At 39.4% G+C, this 18,225-nt stretch overlaps 2 protein-coding genes across 5 annotated transcripts in view; one reads left to right on the forward strand and one right to left on the reverse strand.

Moving 5' to 3' along the window:
• ALS2 (alsin Rho guanine nucleotide exchange factor ALS2) overlaps positions 1–14,631 on the reverse strand; it is a 74,719-nt gene extending 60,088 nt beyond the window's left edge. For 2 of the 3 annotated variants that reach the window (XM_081050558.1, XM_081050560.1), the window contains exon 1: positions 14,543–14,631. The gene's annotated coding sequence lies outside the window, so the exon portion shown is untranslated. Of the gene's footprint in view, positions 1–14,125; positions 14,167–14,542 lie in introns of all 3 variants that reach the window. The other variant, XM_081050559.1, reaches the window with a different exon arrangement.
• A 250-nt stretch (positions 14,632–14,881) lies between these two features.
• CDK15 (cyclin dependent kinase 15) overlaps positions 14,882–18,225 on the forward strand; it is a gene marked incomplete at its 5' end in the record, with an annotated part of 97,546 nt that continues 94,202 nt past the window's right edge. For both annotated transcript variants that reach the window (XM_081051809.1, XM_081051810.1), the window contains one exon: positions 14,882–15,124. The remainder of the gene's footprint in view (positions 15,125–18,225) is intronic.

An 18,225-nucleotide genomic window follows, 5' to 3' on the forward strand; every position in this document is an offset into this window, starting at 1 on the left:
CAACGTTTAATAAAGAGAAATAAACAGACAGAAATGCTCAATGAATTCAACTACAAAAGTCACATTTTTAAGGGCATCAAAACTCATGGAAATAAAGGCAATGAGGTTTTATTTGTATGAACCATAAAAATACTGGGGCCAAATTTATGATTTTTTTTTCTGCAGAAAGATACGTCATTGTCACTGCTCTGAAAACAGCCCGTCCCGGCAGGAGTGATGTAAGATCCATCTGTTTACTCCACGTTGCCAGTGAATTCTTACGGTTTCCCATCTGTGTATCTGGAGGAAATTGCTCTTTACCTAATGCTTATTTCAGAAAGATTTTGAATCATTCAAAGTTGGATGAAGGGTACTAACTATGTAAACTAAAGATATCTGAATAGATTGAATACAAGCTGTTATTGTAATAAATACAATTAAGTGGCGCTATGCTTTGTGGGTGATAGTAATTAACTTTTACTAAAATGTACTAAAGAGAAATTGGTGTACAGAGAAATATACTAAAGAGAATGGTGTACAGAGAAATTTTGAAGCCAGACATAACTTGTGTATCTATCAGAGATCAAGGAGTAACTGTTGCCTTGATTCAAGTTAAACAACACCCAGCAGAAACCAGAGAACTCCTCTGGGAGGGTGTGGAAGCGCATGACACACTTGACAACTGATTAACTGTATGTCAGTTGACTTTTGTCCTACTGCCTGACAATCAAAAATATTGAGAATCTTTTGGTAAAGTGAATAAAAAAGTCAGATCTTTCTTCTATTTTAGTGTACTATTTTTGAATACAGAGTTTTCTTAAAGGGGATTTCACCTTACACCATATAATTTCACACCACCACTCATTTTTTTGAAATCCAAATGGAATTAAAATTCTACAAACTGTTTCACAACTTTCTTTTGTGACTTACTACATAGGTTAGGCAGAAAAATGGTCCCAAAGACGTCCTCGTCCTAATGCCCACAACCTGTGAATATGTTAGGTTACATGGCAAAGGGAAATTCAGGTTACTAGTCAGGTAACCTTAAGATAGGGAGATTATCCAGCTTATCCTGATGTAATTAAGAGTCAAAAGTGGAAGAGGGAGGCAGAAGGAGAAAGAAAAAGAGATGTGATGATGGAAGCAGGGTCAGAGAGATGCTACGTTGCTCATTTTCAAGATTTGGCGGGAGGAGATAACTAAGGAATGTGGATGGCCTCTAGAAGCTGGAAAAGTTAAGGACTGAATTCTCTCCTATAGCCTGCAGAAAAGAATGCAGCCCTGCTGACTCCTTGATTTTAGCCCCGTGAGACTTGTCTGACCTTTAACCTAAAGAACTGTAAAATAATAAATCTGTGTTATTTCAAGCCACTAAGTGTGTAGCAATTTGGTTCAGTAGTGACAGAAAGCTAGCTAATATACTATTTCTGAGACATCTTTCTGAATCAGTATTTATAGACTTATCTCATTTTGTTGTAATGGTGGTTAACGTTTGACTTCTTCCAAGAAGACATATCTGCCTGAAATTTCAACAAGGCAATGAGAAAAACAGAAAAGACTGCAAAGGAAACCTAACTAAAAAGAAATATTGCAGCTAAATATGGGAAGCTTATATCATTAAGTTTTACCTCACATACTTAAATATAAGTGGCATTTACCAACTCCATTTATTCTAACATTCTTTCTCAATTATGTATCCATATAGAAAAAGTAAATGAAAAAATTGTTTTTCTAATATTTTATGATTCCCCTCTCTAGAAAATCTATAAGACTTGCCTCAACCATACAAATAGCATTTAAACTTCCTTATGTTCTTTTAGCGCTTCACATTTTGAGTAGTTATAAAATGGCCTAATCATGTGGCTTCTGCTGGGGATATTTCTCCCCAGGTGTCCTTGAAGGTCCTTACTCTAGATTCCTTTGTGGGACAGGATCCCTGTACTCTGCTCTAACACAGAAGCTGTGAGATGTTGTACAGAGTCAGAAAATGTGGGGTCCTCTTTTTCCTTACATTTCCAGAGATCAATGACATCTGTAAAATAAGCAAAATAGATTCTAGCATCCCCTCCAGGAATTACGTTCTATGAACAACAGAACAAAGCCAGCTTTATTTTAAAAGTATACCACACTATACTTCAAATTATCTGCTTCACAGTGAAATGTGAAGTAATTCAACTCTAGGATGATGACCCTTTAACACAAAGAACACACCTTGGTTCTGAATGAATTAACTCCAATTTTAGATCCCACTGGACACACACCCTCCTGTTACATTTAACAGAGAAAAATAAGCTATCTTGTACATGAAGACGATATGGTTTTAACACCATGATCTAGGAGTGCCCTAAAAAATTTCTGGCCTAGATGTCCTAATTATTGCCAGAAAGAAAGGCTACAAACTATCTACAGGTCTATAATACTTTACCCAGAAATCCAAAGTCCCAAAAATGAGAAACGGAAAGTTTTTCATGACTCTTCTGGTGGCAAAATCTAATCTGAGCTGAACTCATCTGACAGCAAAACCTGACCTGAACTAACATGGGGTTATTTAGTTTTTACCGCTTTAGTGTAAATATTCGTATATTTTGCTGCAGAAATATTAATATGATTATGGGATGGTACCAAAGGTCCCACAGAAGTGTTATATATGGTTTATGCACCATATTATGAAGATTAAAAAAACCCTGAATTTCAAAACATATCTTGCCTCAAAGATTACAAAAAAGGGACTAGGAACTTGTATTCTAAAACAAAAACTATCAGTTTGGGTAGGGGTCCCCAACTTTTAATTATTTTATACTTCAATTAGTTTCTTTTATGTACTGCAAACATCAACTTCATCTTGGAGAGTACACTAGAAAGTTGCACTGCTTACAAGACATTCTATAGATGCTTTAATGATTTATTTTTAATGGTGATGATTTACATTTGTTTCAAAAGTCTTAAGTCGGTTTTATGGTAACCATTCTCACATATGGTGTCCAAATTAATTTTGCAAGGAATATCCTATACTCGCTTGGATCTTCTCAGTGGAAGGAGGCCTGAGCTCTTTAATTTCATCCAGGGCTGTCAATTTGGTAGAAAGAGGTAAACAAATGACAGCAGTGCTTTGTCGTACAACAACTAGGACTTGGTAATGTATTAGACATGGGGGGGACAGAGGAAAACGGGGTATCAAAAATGATTTGTAGGTTCTGCCTTGAACAACTGTGTGTTGATGGTCCCATTTACTGAAATGGGGAAGAGTGAAAGAGAGGATTCTGAAGTGGAAGATACAATTCTGGTGAGATAAAAAAATTTTTATGTTAAGTTCAAGATGCCTGTGAGAAATCAAAGAGCACATGTCAAGTGATTAGATGAATATATGAGTATGGAGTTCAGAAGAAAGGTGTCAACTACAGATAACAAACTTGGGAAGGCATACGGATAATATCTGAAACCAAGCCAACGGGTAATATCACTGGCGTGTGTATTAAGAGAAAGGAAAGCCAAAGGTCAAGATGTAAGGAGCTCTGGCACCTCGGTGGGACAGGATGAAGAACAAGGGAAAATGACTGAGGTGAGAAGTGGCCTGAGAGGCAGGAGGAATACGAACACGTAAGCGAAGTAGAGAGTGTTTCCAGCAGAAACAACTGGTCAATTAGGTCAGTGCAGCTGGGATTTATGAGAACTGAAAAGTGTCCACTGGATGTGCCAACACAGATATCACCGCTGAGCACGGCCACAGTTTCAGCGGTTTGGGAAGGGACTGAAATCCAGACTGGAGTAGGTTGGCTATAAATGGGAGGTAAGGACATGAAAATAAAGTTCATGTAATTGATTCTTTTGAAAAATGCTGTTGAAATGTCAAACAGAGAAATGGAACAGAAATGGAGAGAAATGTGAAGATCAAGGGTGTATTTTTTTGTGTGTTGGGAGAGGGGAATGAGAGATAATTGAACATGTTTGCAGGACAATGACATTGATCCTACATGCAAGGGAGATAAGGACAGAGTGCAGAACCAAAGTCCTGCACAAACTGAAAGAGGATAACATCCAGAACATGTGGTGGGATTGATCTTTCATAAGAGGCAGGGTCTACATTTTTAAAAGAAAGGAAACTACAGGTAAAGATATAGGCAGAATTATAGATTTTGTGGTGGGAGGATAAGAGTTCCATATGATGGCACCTGTAACTGACTAGAAGTTCACAGTACAAGGTGTGATAAAAAAATACAGTGAATGTTTAAATCTTTAAAAAGTTATTACAGTAAAAGGCACATTGCCATTAATCCCTGTCAAAATATTTTCCCTCGCTTTGAACACACTTATCCCGTGGTTCTTGCCACTTTCTGAAGCAGTTTTGGAAGTCCTCTTTCATGAGGGTCTTTCATTGTGCTCTCATGGCTGCCTCGATGTCCTGAATCAAGTTCAAAATGTTTACCTTTCATGGTCATTTTGACTTTGGGGAAGAGCCAGAAGTCAAATGGTGCCAGACCCGGTGAATAAGGTGGATGAGGACACACCGTAATGTTTTTATTTGATAGATTTTGCCATACCAGAAGCAATGTGTGACACGGAGTCTTTCTGTTGTGATCACAAAATATGGTGAATGCTGCTGCCGAGTGCCATTCAACGGGAAGGCAGGATCTTCAATATGGCGAGCAGCGGGTCGATCCTTAGTAACAGTGTGTGACAAGTTTCAATTTGTTCGGCAGTCAGTCAGTGTGAGCTATGGTTGAAAGAAGGTGTGTTTTACAGTGTGCTAAATCATCCTCCATCATGACAACACTCCATGTCACACACCACCTCTGGTATACAACAATTTCTGTCAAATAAAAACATTACGGTGTGTCCTCATCCCCTTCATTCACCAGATCTAGCACCATTCAACTTCTGGCTCTTCCCCAAAGTCAAAATGATTCAGGACATCGAGGCAGCCATGACAGCACAACTAAAGACACCCATGAAAGAGGACTTCCAGAACTGCTTCAGAAAGTGGCAAGAACAATGGGATAAGTGTGTTCAAAGAGAGAGGGAGTATTTTGAGGGGGATCGATGGCAATGTGTCTTTTAATGTAATAAATTTTTTTTATTTAAACATTAACCATATTATTTGATTACACCTCATATGTATGCTATGTATTCTACACTTGATCTTAGCCAAAAGGCCGAGAAGCGATATGCTATGTATTCTAATATCACTCCTAGCTCCATTCATTCTGTTTCTTTATTTTATCTTGCCATATTTATACATTTGTGTAAACTACATGAAATACTTTCAGGAACAAGACAGAACATAAATAATTTTTAATGAGAACAGAAATGTGTTAGTGGACTAATATCCCAAATACAAAGAGAAAAATTAAATTATGTAGGAGTCTATGTATTCATCTCTAGTAAACTTTAGTCTCTGGATAAAGTCCTTTTGCCTTAATAATTTAGTGAAAGGTAAATTTTCAGTCATAAATACACTTTCAAATGCTTCAATTTCAACAACTAAAACCACATGTGTTTTTTGTACCTATTTATGTTCCAGGTATGCTAATCTAAAACTTACATGGAAGCCAAAAATATCTTATTCCCTATTATATCCCAGCTGCTTAACACCTGATACATAACAGGTACTCAATAAATATCTATAGAGAGACTAGGCATTTATTAAAAAAAACAAGTTCCTGCTCTTAAGGAGTTTAACCTACAAGTACGGTCTGTCTTTCTGTCTAAAAGAATGATTCTCTATAAAGTAGGCACTACTGTCGAGGTATAAGAAAACTAACTTACAGTAGCAAACGTGGGCCCTTCTAGTCTGATTCTCCTATCTCACTTACTGGTTTAAAATAGATGTGTCGATTAAAATAGTAAAATATTAGCAATGACTAACTGTAGCTACAAAAGTAATGATATTAGTGTTTAGAATGACAAGACATTAAAATAGGAAGACAATAAAAATAATAATACAGAAGCAAACTATACCATAATGCTCTAAAAGGAATTTGGCTATAGATTGAATCTGATACAAAACGACTACAGATTTCATGCAGTCATTTATACTCTAATTTTAAAGTCTGAGTTGACTGCATTTTATTGCAATGTAGTAATCAGAGTTTATATTTTATACTGTGAAGGTGGTAAACAATAATTTAAGACACTATGGTATTTTACACATGGTACGTGCTTAATAAATATTTGCTTTTAGAGGCTCAAGCAATATGTTTACACAGAGATTAAGGCAACTTCTGACTCAAACACCTGACTTACAACTAATCTATACATCAACAACTGCTACTTCCTGGATATCCTGCCACCTAGGCCTTTATCAACCACTGCTGAAGGTCGAGGAACACTCATCTTGCAGTGAAGCCTTGACAAACCAATCACCATCAAAGGTCAAGGCCACTTCAAATACAGCCCTCTCAGCTTTAATTGCTTCACCAGAGGCATCGTCTGATACCACTATGGGAGCTGGCTAGCCCCTTAAATCCTGACCCAGAGTTCAGGGATTTGGTAAATTAACATACTGAATAAAGTCTGTAGGTTGATCTGAAAGTGCTTGTTATTTACAAATGTTGTTATTAATGAAATAATGCACTAAGTCACTGATTCAAAATATAAACTCATAGAGGTCATAGACTATGACTTATTCATCGGTACTCTCGTACCCATAGCAAACACTACCTAGTGGCTACATTTGAGTACTCAATGAGACAGCCCTTGATCTTAAGTTCCATCTATGGACTTCCAGATGACACAGAAGATTTCTAGTGCCTGTAATAAAAGTCAGTATCAGACACAAAAGGAAAGTGTCATCTCATAGTAGAAACTCTCATACTTAATTTGCTAACGGTATTTCCTACAATGAAGACACTTTTATTTCATGTCACTTCACAAATGTTAGACAACCCAGGAAAGAATAGTCCTTCCTATTTAATACTTGGACATAGTTTCTGGTGCAATCAGGGACACCAAGGCTTCGTAGTCTTTTTTATGCCTGCTAATTTCACCTTGAAAATTACTAAAACTGCACTTTCCTGATTGCCAGAATCATCTAAAATGGGTATTACTACGCAGGGGAGGTGGGAAACATGGTAAAATAAATGCCCAGCAATACCTATTTAGCTCCTTTTTGTACCCACTGCATATTTTTAAAGTGCACTTTTGCAGATTACTAAAATTCCTGTGAAATAATTTGATGGATATTATGATACTAGCAATTGAATTTCAAATTCCTAGGTACTGCAATATTTTGTGCCTGTTATTAATGTTGGAGTATAATTTCTGACACAGATTGTTTACTCCTTTAATATTTTGCTATTCTTTTATTAAAATGGCCACAATTTTTTAAAGGCAGTAGTTCAAAGTATGTATGCTAATTTTACCAGTCAATAACATCCATTGATTAAGGATATCAAGATTAAGGCCACTAACTGAACAGGGAGTATACATGCCAAAAAATACTGCTTTGGAGATGTATTTCATTTATTTTGAGAATGCTAATAACAGGCATTCTGCATTAAAAATGAAAACACTGTTTAACTCAGAAGTTTAAATACTGAAGTCACGTTAGAGATCAGCTATCAAATTAAGTGTTCACTACTCAACCATTTAGCACATTATCATCACATTTACTTATTAATACCTGTAAAGAGATTTCCAGCCAAGATGGCACACTACATAAACTCTATGCTTGGATCCTTTTATAACCACACCAAAATTACCACTAAACTACAGAAGTATCGTCATTGAGAATCAACTAAAATCTAGCTGAACAGAAGTCCTACAACTAAGGATATACAGAAGAAGCCATGTCGAGACTAGGAGCAGTGGAGACACAGAATGGGCTGCTCCCACACTAGCATGTGGCAGTTAAAAATCGGGAGGGATATCTCAGCTGCAGAGGTACTTCCTGAGCAGCAAGGGGTCCCAGTCCCACACCAAGCTCCCCAGCCCAGGATTCCAGTGCGGGGAAGAGAACTCCCCACAACTTCTGGCTGTGAAAACTAGCAGAGATTGTGGCTGAGTAAGATGAAAGACTGGCTGCTGGAGTCCCAGGCATTCCTTTGAAAGGGCCCGCACATGGACTTACTCACTCTGAACTCCAGCACTGGGGCAGCAGCTTGAAAGGCGCAAAAGACATATAGGGTGGAACTGAATTGTCTGGCTTCAGCACAAGGGCTGGAGGGACAGCTTTCTCCCAAAGAGAAGTGCTGGCAGAAGCTACAGTTCCTTTGTTGACCTCTCCCCGCTCCCAGCATGCAGACTCAGGCCAGGCAGCCAGGCAGCCACCCTATTTCAGTTTCCATCAACATAGCTAACACCATTAATTCCATCCTGATGCTTCCCTGAGATCCTGCCCCACCCAACTTTCAGGCCCACTCAAACCACTTCCAGTGGTTTTTCCACACAAACAGCCTGTCTTGACTCATGCTGCAGACTTTCCTAAAATCTCTCAAAGGTTCACAAATCCAAACAAGCAGCATATGGCCTTGGTGTACCTCATACCTCTTGCTAAGCAGCCCCAGGCCTGGCATTCGGCAGCCAGCATAGGGTCACAGCTTAGCCTCTCCCAGGCATCTCCAAGCCAAGTGCAAGTGGTTACCATCTACAAATTGCTTTGTGGCCCCTCCCAGGAAGTCCTGGGGTGGGCATGCTGGTGTCCAGCTTTGGACCTAGCTAGAACACCACCTGGCTGCCTCTGCAGATGACATACCTAAAGGGCAGATTCAGCAGGCACCAGATCCCTGCTGAAGTGAATCTTGATCCGTAAGGTCAGCCCCTGAATACCGAAAATAAGTCCTAACTGGACAATCAACTTTAATGTGTCTTTTGGAGAAAAACTTAATATAAGCCTTAGTCTTATTTTACTATAATATAAGACCAGGTTTTATATAATATAATACCCAGTCTTATATTAATTTTTGTTCCAAAAGATGCATTAGAGCGGATTGTCCAGCTAGGTCTTATTTTCAAGGAAACAGGGTAACAGTTCCTCTCCTGTACTCATGATCAGTCCTCACAACAAATCAGCTCTAGGGTCAATCCCTCTCATTAATGTACAAACAGCAACCAAGGCTCAACTACAACAGGAGGGCACACACAACATACACAAGGGACACATCTGGAGCACCTGGCTCAGGTGACCAGAGAGGCTGCGTCACTGGGCTCCACAGGACACCTACTACATAAGGTCACTCTACTAAGACTAGAACACATAGTAGCTCTATCTAATACATAGAAACAAACACAGGCAGGCATCCAACATGGGGGGGACAGAGAAACACATCTCAAATGAAAGATCAGAACAAAGCTCCAGAAAAGAACTAAACAAAATGGAGGCACGCAATCTACCAGACACAAAGTTCAAAAAACTGTTTATAATGATGCTCAATGATCTCAGTGAGAACTTCAACAAAGAGATAGAAAACATAAAAAAGAACCAATCAGAAATGAAGAATACAATAACTGAAATAAAGAAAACATGAGAGGGAATCAACAGCAGATTAGATGAAGCAGAGAATTGAATCAGCAATTTAGAAGATAAGGTAGCACAAAATACCCAATCAGAGAAACAAAAAGGAATCCAAAGAAAAGAGAATAGTTTAAGGGGCCTATTTAACAACATCAAGCTTGCCAACATTCTCATCATAGGGGTACCAGAAAAAGAAGGACAGTAAGAAATTGAAAACCTAGCTGAAGAAATAACAACGGAAAACTTCCCTAACCTGGAGAAGGAAATAGACATGCAAGCTCAGGAAGCACAGAGAGTCCCAACCAAGATGAATCCGAAGAGGCCCACACCAAGACACATAATTAAAATAGCAAAGATTTAAGATACAGAAAGAATCTTAAAAGCAGCAAAACAGCAAGAATCTTAAGAGCAGCTAGTTACCTACAAGGGAGCTCCCATAAGACTGTCAGCTGATTTCTCAACAGAACCTTTACAGGCCAGAAGGGATTGGCACAAAATATTCAAAGTGATGAAAAGCAAGGACTTACAACTAAGATTACTCTACCCAGTAAAGCTATCATTTAGAATCAAAGGACAAATAAAGAGCTTCCCAGACAAGAAAATCTAAAGGAATTCATCACCACCAAACCAGTATTACAAATAATGTTAAAGGGACTACTTTAAGAAGGAAAAAAAAATCTAAATTATGAATAAAATGGCAATAACTACATATCAACAATTTCTTTAAATGCAAATGGATTAAATGCTCCAACGAATGAATAAGAAAAGAAGACCCTAGGGGTAGTAGCCTGGGGGAGAGGGCCTATCACTTTGTGAGGGTTGTAACTGTCTAACAATTATGTTGCTTTGTACACCTGAAACTAACTAAAAAACAAACAAAAAAAAAAGAACACCTTTATATATGCTGCCCACAAGAGACTCACTTCAGATGTAAAGGCACATAGACTGAAAGTAATGGGATGGAAAAGATATTTCATGAAAATGTAACAAACAAACAAAAAATCTGGGATAGCAATACTAATACCAGACAAAATAGACTTTAAAACAAAGGCTATAACAAGAGACAAAGAAGGACCCAGTAATTCCGCTTCTGGGTATTTATCAAAAGAAACCCAAAACACTACTTCAAAGGGACATGGGCAAGCATATGTTCATTGCAATATTATTTATCATTATAATATAATGATAAATTATTTATCATCAATATAATATCATTGCAAGATGTGGAGGCAATCTGGGTGTCCATCAATAAATGAATGGCTAAAGAAGAGGTGATATATATATACACACAATGGAATATTACTCAGCCATAGAAGAGAATGAAATCTTGCCATCTGCAACAACATGGATGGTCCTAGAGGGTGTTGTGCTGAGTAGAGTAAGTCAGATAGAGAAAGAAAAATGGCACATGATTTCACTTATATGTAAGAATCTAAAGAACAAAACAAACAAACAAAACAGAAATAAATTCATAGATCCAGATAACATTTTGATGGTTGCCAATTAGGAGGGGGATTGGAGATGGGTACAAAAGGTGAAAGGATTAAGAAGTAAAAACTGGTAGTTACAAAATAGTAATGGGAATGGAAAGTATAGCATAAGGAATATAGTCAATTATATTGTCATAACTGTACGGTGGTACAAATGGGTACTAGATTTATCAGGGTGATCACTTCATAAGTTATAGAAATGTCTAACCACTATGTGGTACACCTGAAATTAATATAATATTGTATGTCAACTGTAATTGAAACATAAAACAATTATTTTAAAAATACCTGTAAAGAGAAAATTATTTTCTTTGAGTAATAATTAGGCCACCTACAGCTGCATTCACAGTACACTGTAGTCACAGTATAAACTCAGGTTTACCACATTGGGTTTACCACCCAAACTTTAAAAAGTGTAAATGACCAGGTGATATCTGTGGTAATTTTGTATCTGAGTCACTCTGTCAATCTGTTCACCAATACTGTGAGTGTTCGTGATCAATATACGCCTGCATTTGCCAAGAGTCTCTAGAATTGAAATTCCCCTGCAGCCTTTTAAGAAGGATCATTCCTCACATCCCAAGAAAAGCATTTCCCAGGAGCACAACTCAAACAGCAAAGTAAAACTGACTAAGTAAGTTGGTCTGTCTCTTCTCCTTAGAAAATCTTGATACTGTTGCGCTGCACAGGCACATTCTTTTCCTATTGCAGGGAGGAAAGAATTATTTTCCAGAGTCAAAAACTTTGAGACTAGAAAGTAAAATAAAGAAAGCATATTGGGAGAGAGTCTTGATTATAAATAAAAATTTTAAAGTGCTAGTTTCAAAAACTATCTTAATCATACATAAACCTGTAAAAAAAACTAATTTATGTACTCATGACTCAGTTTTAACAGATATTAACACATTTTCATATTTGCTTCAGTTCCTTTTAAAATAGAAGAAAAAGTTATAAAGATCTGGAGGAACCCCTACCAAACCTTACTTCTCCAGAGTTAGCCACTTCTCTAATGTGTCTTATTTCTATGTACATTCTTACACTTACATGTACTTTCATTAGATACATGTATAGTAATAAAAAATGTATGCTACATTCCTCTAAAACAGTACATGAATGTATCATACTGTATGTATCCTTTGAGAACTTGCTTTTTTCGGTCAACATTATGTACTTGAGCTAACCACATGTTGATAAGCATAGATCTAGTTCATTCATTTTTACTAAGGGATAGTATTCCATTGCATGAATAAACCATAGTTTATCCATTTCACACCCCTCTCCCCCCTCCCCGGCCCCGGCAACCCTCTTCTTAGTTGGCAAACATTAAAATGTTATTTGTATCTATGAGTTTGTTTCTGCTTTGTTTGTTCATTTTGTTCTTTAGATTCCACATATAAGTGAAATCACACTGCATTTGTCTTTCTCTGTCTGACTTGTTCCACTCAGCACAAAACCGTCTAGGTCCATTCATGTTGTTCCAGAGGGAAAGATTTCATTCTTTTTTATGGCTGAGTAATATTCCATTGCACATATGTACTATTTCTTCTTTGTCTATTCATCCACTGATGGACACTCTATATCTTGGCTATTGTAAATAATGCTGCATACATTCCTTCCTATTTTTCAACCCATACCTTACCTCGTCTCATCCTAATACAGAATAATGGAAGGTTTTTACAAGTCAGTCATATTATTTGGCAATACTTTTAGAATGGACCTAGTAATACTACATTAAAGCCATGTTTTTCCTGAAAAGATAGACGATCAATAGTAGTCTTTCCACCTAACCACACGAAAAACTAAAATCAGGTCTCAATAAAGTTCTTAATATACCCTTTACTTCTTTAACAGTCAAAATGCCCAAAGTGTCTCAAATCACAACCTAAATTGTGAAAGGTTGCAATTTGGAGAGAAGGGATTCCAGTTCACATTGCTTAAATCTATTTTTAAAAAATAAGAGGCTCCACTCAAATTTCCCTCCCAAAATTACCTGTCTTCATTATCTTTTCAAATGTTAATATTGTGAAACAGCTTTGAACTTTTCTTGCTATAACTATGAACCTTGACTCTGTCAATAGTAGTCATAGTTTGCCAACTAAGTATTAAATTTAAACTAGGCATAGATTCCATCAGCAAGTTTTCCACATCAAAATGCCCTTATGGAATACCAAAGTTACTACAGACCAACCCAAAATCATTATTTCCTCTAAGTCTGTGTATCATAAAATTATCTGGAAACTATCCCTTGATTTTTTTTTTGTATTTTTTTTTTTTTTTATCCCTTGATTTTAAAAAGTGAACTATAGTGCTTTTCTAAAAATATTCACTTTTCTTTCCCACCATTTAGGGAAAAAATGTCAATTTGGGTCATGATATACTGTAAGAAGAAATTAATAATCATAAAAATAGCTGTGCTAGGCACTGCAATAAATATGATACACGAACCATTAAATGGAAATTAGGTAACTTTCCCAAAGTCAAAGATGTAATTGGATGTTGACTCCAGGTATGTCCAGATTCCAAGCCTAGGTAGGATCTTAACCACTATGCTTATATTAGTAAGATTAAAATATTGCAATGGACTGCAAAAGCCAATTTTTCACTGCTTTAAATCCTTTAAGTATTCACTAACTCAAAGTTCAAGTGGTGACTCCAAATCATTCATATTTATGGTAAACTGAAACAATATTGCACCAACAGGTTTGTTGAATGTTTGTACCTATTGAGAATAAACACGTCACACAACTGTAAAGCCTTTTAAAGAACATTCACAGCCACCAACTAATCGAAAAGGCTTCAACAGTTATTTCCTTTCCATCCTAAACCAGCCCTAGAATACTGTACTTGGAATATGCCACTTCAGCCAGAGTGCCTTTTCCTCTTCCCTCGTCATCAAAGGCCTAAGCTGTAGTACAGTACTTCTGCCAAAATATAGTTTCTTGTCCCCAAAGTCACCCTATTACCCAAGATCACCCAAACCAGCATCAGAATCATTTCCTCAAGATGTGTTATTTTCCTGTCTTCACATCTCAAGAGAACTTATCAGCCGCTGGTGGATCACTTGACACACCAAAGGACTTGGCTAAACTACTGATTCTTAACATCAAAGTCATTTTCTTTTCCCTCAACCACCTTTTTAAGCCACCACAACCCTCGGTCCCCTCTCCGCGATCTGCATTCCGGGGGCAAACCCGCCTGAGATTCTCACCAATGTTCGCGGCCAGGGACCCGGGTTTATCCGCTCAGCGCCTGGAGTGACATTCAATAAATCCTCATGAATGAATGGGTAAAAGGCAGAGTGGGTGGAGCCGGGAAAGGCGGCGCGTGAAGGAATTTCACGCGGCTGAGACCACCGCAGGGGCGTCCCGTCAAGGGAGGGAGGAAAGGGGGAGAAAGAGCGTGGGGCCGGGGCGAAGGAGCGGCGTCGGGTGCTCTCCACGGGCAGGCGCCGTCGGTCGGACGCAGGCTTGGGAATGAGAGGGCGCCCTCTCCCTGGGTTCCCGCAGCGCGCTCCCGGGCCTGGACCTGCGCCTCGCTCTCAGATCCCGCCTCCCGCACACAGCAGGCCCTGGCCAGTCAGCCCTCCGAAACCAAGTGGCGACCCGATGGATGCGCGCCTGCTCACCTGACGCTCCGCCCGCAGCACGGCGGTCTGTATCCGGAGCGAGCTCGCAGCCCAGCGCATCCGCGAGATCAGCTGATTCACGGGGGGCGGGGCCTCCAGGCAGAGGCGGGGCCTCCAGGCAGAGGCGGGGCTTCCAGGCAGAGGCGGGGCTGCAGGGCGGCGAGTGAGAGTGAAAGCGGACCGGGATTGCTCCCGCAGTAGGTGGAGTTTCGGTGCCGACGGCGTCTGGTATGGATCAAAATTATCCAAGAGGCGTTGGCCACAGTGGACAACATCTTTAGAAGGACCGCCCCTCCCTTAGAATGGGGCGGAACCACCAGCACAAAAGCACACTTGGGCGATGACGTCACGTGGAGTCGCTGGGGCCTACCTACCCCAGTGCTGCCATGGTAACTGCTGGGTGCTAGAGTGGTTGGGAGTTGTAGTCATTTTGTTACCACCTCGAACTGCAAGAGTCAGAAGAGTAAGCTAGCTACTCTTTAAAGCGAAAAGGCTAAAATAGCTTCAGACTGCTTCTATGGACTGTACCCTAACGGTAGTCGCTTCCGCCGCCTCGAGTGACACCATCGCCTCGCCGCGCAGGTTGGTCTAGCGTTCATATTGTTTTCATACTACTTAGTGGCAACCCTAAAGGAGAGAGTAAGGAAGGAGGAAATGATTGGCCTCTTCTATGATTCGCACATGGCTCCCCAGTATACAATACGATTAAAACCAATTTGCTTGCCCAGCACACAATTTCACGACAATCTGCTTGTCGCAGCCACAGCCCACCCCATCTCAACTCCACTCAAGTCCTCTCATGAAGATTTTCCCGAGCCGCTATTCTTGACACACAGTCGGTGAGAGCCGTCTGCTTCTTGGCGGTGTGCCATCATAAACCTGTAAACCTGTATTCAGACCATCAACAACGGAAGTGCAGTCAGGATCTGAAGCTCCTGGCATAAATGGTCCATCATATTCACAACACCCTCAGCTCAATTGCCTCCTTGATCCTTCGCCCATCTGCAAAACCGTTAGTCTGTAACAATTCAACCAATGTTGTCCACTCTTGCACCAGTGCTGGAAATCACATAACCCTGAGAATTGGCACCAGTGCAAACCAAAGGTGTCCAACTTCATTCGGGACTTCCATGGGGCCAGGCAATCTTGTGAAGCCTAGTAGTCCTTTACAAATTGCTACTCAGAATTTCTATTCCCTGCCCCCTGCTGTTCCCAACCGGCACACTCTCTTAGCTTATAGATTTCTACCCATCCACCTCCTTTGGTAAAAAAAAGTAAAATATAAAACACTTGCCTCCTACATTTCTGAAGGAAATGAGACCACTAGGGAGGAATTTCCTTAACTCCCACTAGCCATTAATACAAAACCTACCTGCAGCCACACCCTTCCTTTCCTTTTCCTCTCAAGGTGAATCTCTTTACCTGAACCCAGGATCTCTTCCAATCCTCTTAGAGACTTTGCTCCATTATTATCCCTTATCTTTTGTGTATTTTCAATCTCCAACTCTCTTGTTAACTCTTATTCTTCAGTTTATACCGTGTTTTCCTGAAAATAAGACCTAGACGGACCATCAGCTCTAATGCATCTTTTGGAGCAAAAATTAATATAAGACCCGGTCTTATTTTATTATAATATAAGACCGAGTATAATATAATATAATATAATATAATATAATTAATACAATACAATACCGTGTCATATTAATTTTTGCTCCAAAAGACGCATTAGAGCTCATTGTCCGACTAGGTTTTATTTTTGGGGAACAGGGTATAAGCCTGTTCCTGTCTATTCTATCTTTTAATTTCTTTTTGCTCTGTCCTCCTTTCTTTTACAACCACTTTTCTACCTCTACTTTCTGACCTCTCTCTTCCTTATCACAATCTACAATCTCTACATTTTCAGGTCTACTGAAACCAGTAGTCACCTAATTTTGGAATCTAATGATACAGTCTAAGAATGGAACCATTTTATGCAACCATTTAAAAGAAAGAGGATAATGTATATGTATTGATATGGAATGATCTGGAAGTTAGATTGTTAAGAGGAAAAAAGCTAGATTCTGAGTCACATGTATTGTATTCCACCAGTTGTGGAATACAGGTGTGTGTCTTTTAGAGAGAGAGGTGTGATACATATCCGTGTCTTTGTATATGCATATTAGCTCTGAAAGATTACATTTAAAAGTGACTGACACTGAGGAGAATTGGAAACAAAGGAGGGAGGAAAACTCACTTTTCACTACGCAATATTGCATTGTTTGAACTTGTAATATTACAAATATAATTTAAATATGCTTTTTTAACTTTTTTTTTCTCCCTTCTTCCGCACCCCCCACTCTGGTTCAAGCCAGAGTTGTGTAGAACACAGCTCCCTGGCCCATGCTGGTATTATGAGCCTTACACTCCCCATGGCTGAGGCGGTCAGTCACTAGTTGTTGGTTGGCCACTCACAATAGCTCACAGCAGCTCTCGCCGGCTGCCAGACGCTCACGATGGCTGCCCGCCATTCACGCTGGCCATTCACTACGGCACATGGTAGCCTGCGCCAGCATTAGGAGCATGGCGCTCCAACCACCTGAGCCACCGGACCAGGCCTTTTTCACTTATTTTTAACTTTTAAGTATGAAAAAAGTGTATAGTCTTATCTTCCCTTTTCTCTCATCCTCCTATACTTGTAGAACACACTCTTTCCAGGTTTTCCTCCTACTCCTTAAGACCCTTCCTTCACCTTTTCAGACTCTTTCTTTCACTTGTCCATTAAGTTAATGGATTAAATAAATATTTATTCCACACTTTTTATGGGGCAGGCACTGTTCTAGGCACTAGGGAGACCTGATAATGAGCCTGTTCTCATGGAACTTGCACTGTGGTGGTGTGGAAGATAGTCTCCAGAGATCTCTTGATGTTAAGAGATGGAATCTGTTTCTTCTTCCACTGAATGTGGCCTAGCCTCATGATTTTTATTTTAACGAATAAAATGTGGCAGAAATGAAGTTCGGAGACTTCTGAATTAAGTCCTTAAGAACTGGCAGCTTCCAGATCTCCCTCCGAGAAACCAGTTGCCATGCTCTAAAGAAGCTTCAACAGTACTACAGATAGATAAGAGAAAATGTGAAGATATAGGCCACATGGAAGAGCATTAAGGTGCCAGAATGTGAGTGAAGCCATCAAGTTCCTTCCAGGCCAGCCCCGTTACTGGCTAAATGAAGCTGAGTGATGGATACCAGCTAATGCCAAGGAGAGCGGAACAGCTTAGTTAAGCCCTGCCTGAATTCCTAACCCAAATTCCCAACAAATAATAAGTTTTTGCTTTAAGCCACTAAGTTTTGGAATGGTTGGTTAATGAAGCAATAATGGAGACATGTAGGAATAGTGAGAGCTGACTCCTGTGCTCAGTGGAGAGTGATCAGAGTACAGGAGTTTAAAAATGGAAGCAGGGAGATCAGTAAGAGATGACTGCAATGGTTGAGGCAAACAGTCATGATGGCTTGCCCTGGAGTGGCAGTGGAGCAGGTGGGGAGGAGTTAGAACACTGATATATTATGAAAGTAAAACCTATAGTATTTGCTCATGAATTAGACATGAGCTTTGAGAGAAAGAGAGGAATTAAGGCCTAAGTTATTGGTTAAAATGTGCTGTTCTTTACTGAGATGGGAAATACTAGGGAAACGAGTGTGTTTCAG

Source organism: Rhinolophus hipposideros (assembly GCF_964194185.1).
Source record: "Rhinolophus hipposideros genome assembly, chromosome: 6".
Lineage (NCBI taxonomy): Eukaryota > Metazoa > Chordata > Mammalia > Chiroptera > Rhinolophidae > Rhinolophus > Rhinolophus hipposideros.